Source organism: Condylostylus longicornis, unplaced genomic scaffold, assembly GCF_029603195.1.
Source record: "Condylostylus longicornis isolate FDR11 unplaced genomic scaffold, ASM2960319v2 ptg000051l, whole genome shotgun sequence".
NCBI lineage: Eukaryota > Metazoa > Arthropoda > Insecta > Diptera > Dolichopodidae > Condylostylus > Condylostylus longicornis.
The window spans coordinates 1,277,252-1,282,485 of record NW_026578020.1 but is presented as its reverse complement, the minus strand read 5'-3'; positions in this window follow the sequence as shown (position 1 = coordinate 1,282,485).

Genomic DNA, 5,234 nt, shown 5'->3' with positions numbered 1-5,234 from the left:
AAAACAATATAGTTTTGAAAAATTCATTGTAATTTTTCATGCAAATTTTTGTAGCTCAACAATATTATTTATAATGTGGCAGATGAACCATAAAAACATTAAATTTGAAGCAAATTTAAGAGTAGTTTTAAACTTTTTGTTGCAAGAAAAGGGTCGTAATGAAAATATGTAATAAAAAATTACATGCCCATAAGTTTTAATTTGCTCTTGACAATTAATTCAATTGAGAAAGTTACTATAAGCTCATTTCTTTCGATAACTTGTTAGCATGTTATGCTTACATCTATCTGTACATTTTTTTTTAAAAAAATTTAATTTTAGTTATTGACTCTTATACGCAAGGGTACATTTTATATCATATCGAAAATTTGTCAATTATCATTAAATTATTTATGTATATACACAGATTTAATATTTACAATTAAGTGTAGTAACATGAGTATGTGTTTCAATCAATCAAATATAAAATCCTTAATATTTTAATCGTTATATGATTAAAACAAAAAAAACTATCAAAATTTTTGATTAATTCCATAAATATAATTATAGTATAAAATTTTTATTTTTTGGACTCCTTTCCTTCCTTATATGATGAATTGATGCTCATCTGGTTGTCAGTAACCGATTAATCAAAAACATCAATAAAAATATTTAACGAAACTAATTTCAAATAATTTAAAACTCTTTTATCCAATTTTTATATACGTAAATTTTTTTAGATCTCAATTTAGGCTGGATTCAGTTGTTCGATTTGTGACGAACTTGTATGCGGACAGGCATTTTAAACAAAAATTTTAGTTTTGTAGATTTCTTTAGAGAGTTTTATTCTATCACTAAATGTTTTGTAAATTATAAAAAATTATTCTTGTGAGAGAAATCAATTCTAAGAGCGCAGATAGACATGCAATTTTTAGTTTTACAACTGTTTGACTGCTTATTTGTAGCATTGCAATTAATCATCAGCCACATGCAATAAGAAATCAAACATTTGTATTTTTTTACAAACTGATTGCAATTTTTTTTAAAAGCATTCGATTTCAATTCACGCAATGGTTTAGTTGGTTAGACGCACACGCAACGATTTTATGATTAAGCAGCAATTGCAATACTAGTAATTGCATGTCTATCTACGCGCTAATAAAATACGGCAAAGCAATGAACTTACTTTTAGGTTTGTTCTCAACCAAATTCTTTTTTATTTCCTGTTTTGTTTTTAAAGTTTCAAATAAACGTCAATTATACATAAATCAACGAGTTTTTAATTTTTCGAGTATGTATGTATATTGTTTTAAAGAATTTTTCTAAAACATGTTGTGCCCACAAAATTCAACGGCTCAATCAGATATACTACGTGTATCAAAAAATACACTTTGGTATTATGCTTTATACACATAGATATGCTTGCAACATATGAATAATGATTTAATTAGGTGGTAATAAACAGCTTAGTTCAATTCATATTTGAATTCATTTTTTGATACTTCAATTTTCTTGAAAAATATTTATATGTACATATAAATTTATATACGTATGTATATAATACTTATGTATTTTGTGGTTTGAATTGTAGCAAAATTTAAAATAAAAAATTTTTTAAAACGAAAAAAAAGAAAAAAAAATAAAATAAAAAGATGAAAGAAAACAAATGACTGATTTTAATAATAATAAAAAAAATTAACTACACTATAAAAGAAAAAAGGATGTTAGAAAAATTTTTAAAGTACTACACATTTAATATTTTTCCTTAGTTGGCATCTTTTATTATAATATATATTGGTATTTGTATATATGTATATATGTATATGTATGTACATATATGTATATATACATATATATAGGTTAACAAAATGAGATATAATATAAATTATAACGTATTACACGACATATTAAATTAAATTTCAAATTATGTACAAAGTTTCATATGTGTATATACATTTACGTTTACACACATGAAACTTTGTTTTTAATTTGAAAAATAAACTAAAATTAGTTTTATTAAACTGTAAGTATAACAATAAACACATTTATTAAATTTACGTTAAAATTAAGAAAATAAAATATTTGAAATAAAATTTTAATTATATAATAATAAGAAATCCAAGCAATATTTATTATTTACATTTATGTATGTATGGCTACATATACGTAGTTCAAATATCTAAAATAATTATATTTGATACATATATTATATACAAATAATTATATATGTACATACATATATATATTTGATATATATATATATGTACATGTATATGTATAATTAAATAAATATAAATATAAAAATGCAAATGCATTATAACATGGCAATCATGTTAAACCCATACGTGAATTAAAATATGTATACATTTATATAATGTACGTTGGTAATGCCGATCTTACAAATCATATTTTGTTTGTGTTAATAAAATATTGATATATATTTATATACATATATATAGATATATATATATGTATATATATATATACATAATATTTTATATTGATATATACATATATACATTTATATTAATTACTTAATATATATTAATATATATATATATATATATATATATATATATATATATATATATATACAAGTATTTTTAATATATCGACCGTTTACATATTATTTTCTAAAATAGATAGTTTTTGTAATATAAGAAGAGTTGAAAAGTTGTAGTACACATATGTACATATGTTGGAGAAGATCCTAATGCATATAGGTATATGTATAATATATGATCGTTTTCCAGTATATCAAAGATTTGATATTTTGAAATGTCAGTTGTCTGTAAAAGAAATTTCTGCAATTAACACAATATTAGTTCTGTCAAGTAAAGAAAGTTTTTAAAAACTTTATAAATCTTGAAAAAAACCTTATAAAGTTTTGATATGCAAAGCACCTGGTATAATACTTTTTGAGCAAAAATTAGAGAAAATGATGACAATCTCATTTTTCAATGTTTAAAGTTTTTAAAGTTTTGTAAAGCAAAATTTATATTGTTAAAGCCTTTAAAATCTTAAAGCTGTCAAAACATACATATGTATGTATGTTGTTTTGTCAGAAAATTTTATTTATTTTAAAACAAATTTTTCATCAACAATCATTTTTTTTCAAAATTTTTTAATCAAAATAAAATAAAATAAACAAAATGGGTTCACAAATGGCTTTTTTAAATTCCGCTCTTTTATAATCCAAAATCAAGATTTTCGATTTTTAAAAAAATATTTGTTTATGTTTGATAGACATTTTGAAATTTGACGTTTATCATCTATTTATTAAATTTCTAAAAGATTTTTTAAACTTCTCCGTCTAGTTTATTTTTTTTTAAATGAGTTGGTTTTTAATTTTGTACCGGCAAAAAACTTTTATAGAGTTTTACTAGTATCACTTGTCACATGACGTGAACTGACGTATAACAATTTATGACTCTTTTGAATAACGTGAATTGGGAGCATACACACGTCAACACTAGGAGTACGTCAATACTAGGGAATGGCCTATATTAGAAATTTTTCACTCGAAATTCTCCCTTTTTGATTTTAAATAAAGTTTTTTGCCATTTCAAATTGAAGAATTTTCATAGAAAAATGTTTTTTTTTTAAATTTTTAATCAAAGGGTTTCAAATAAAGATACATTTCTGAAATTATTTATTTTTAAAATTTGAAAACTTGAAAAAAAAAGCAACTGTTAAAATGGTAGTTTATTGCGGTTATTTCTGTTTTCTGCGAAGAAAACTTAATTTTTTTACATTTTTCAGTACTTTTTATACATTTACACATAAAAAGTACATCAATAAAGAACTACACATACATGAAAAATATAAATCTAAAAATTAAATTAAAAAGGTTCTAAACTTCAAAAAGGTAAAATTCCTCTAACAAGGAAATTTGAAATTATTTATGAAACAAAAAAATTTGAAAGAAAATATAATTTACAGTAAAAAACTATATCTACAAGCATATGGGTGTCTATATATTTATATAAAATGTGGGTCCAAATTTTTAATTAAAAAATTTCTAACTAGTATTTAGTGATAATATATCAAAAACCGAGACTTAATTATTTACTCAAGAAATAATTAAAATTATTCTTCAGTCTTCACTTATTTTTTATCTGACCTGCGTTTAAAATTTGGATCTAATTTTTCGTGTAACTTTATGCAAAACAGAACCTTTTTTTATATTATATTATTGATTTATGTAAATAACATATCAAAATTTATGTCATATTGATTTTTAAGCAATAAAAAAAATGTGAAATGGAAAATGTATACACTTAAGTAATTGTTTTACTTTAATAAAATATATTTTATAGCTGACGGGAAGCTTTTTTGGTGTAAGAAGTCGGAAAATATTCTTCGATGAAAAGTATCTTCTTTTCATTTTTCTATTTCTCTTAGTCTTAATCTTAAATTTACAAGTTTAAGTCATAAGTTCATAATCTTGTAACTTTCAATAGAGTTGATTGAAGCTTTTTATTCGTCAAGCTTTAAAAGGTTCTAAAAGTCTAAAAATTAAAAAAAATATGCTTTCTATTTCGCAAAAACTCTTCTGTATTGTACTTTTATTAAGTTTACTTTAAGTATTTTTATATTAGATAGTATGGTATTTTTTATAGTATATTATGACAGGAAGATTTACATGTTTTTCGTAAATACCTTATTTGTTTTGGGAAATTAATTTAATTTTTGAGAAATCCATAAAATACAAACACTGATAAAAGTATAATTTTACTCTTAGTAGTATAGTACCTTCGTTATATAAAACGAATTCGTAATTTTTAAAAATAATTTGGAAATAAAGAAGCTTTAAAATCAGTGAAAATACGGTAATTATGAAAACTCTCTTTAGTTTCAATGAAACAATGGCCCAAATCAACTTGTTTTATTCTTAAAGTAGAAATAATATTTTCTGACAATTAATTGTTATATTTGAATATTTTTAAGAATATACACATATGAATTTTGTATACATTTTATCGTCATCCTACTAAACTTTATTTGAATGAAAGGACTAACAGCATCCTAATGACAATAACATTTTTTTAAGAGTAAACGGCCTGATATATTTATATATACATGTTATATTAAATTGAACATATAAATACAAATTTGTATCCAAACAATCATACATATAGTACATATTATAGTATATTTGTTTATCATAAATATACATTTATTTTTTATCATGTATACATCATATTTATTTATATGTATATAAATAAAAGAGCATTTATCTATGAAAATAACAT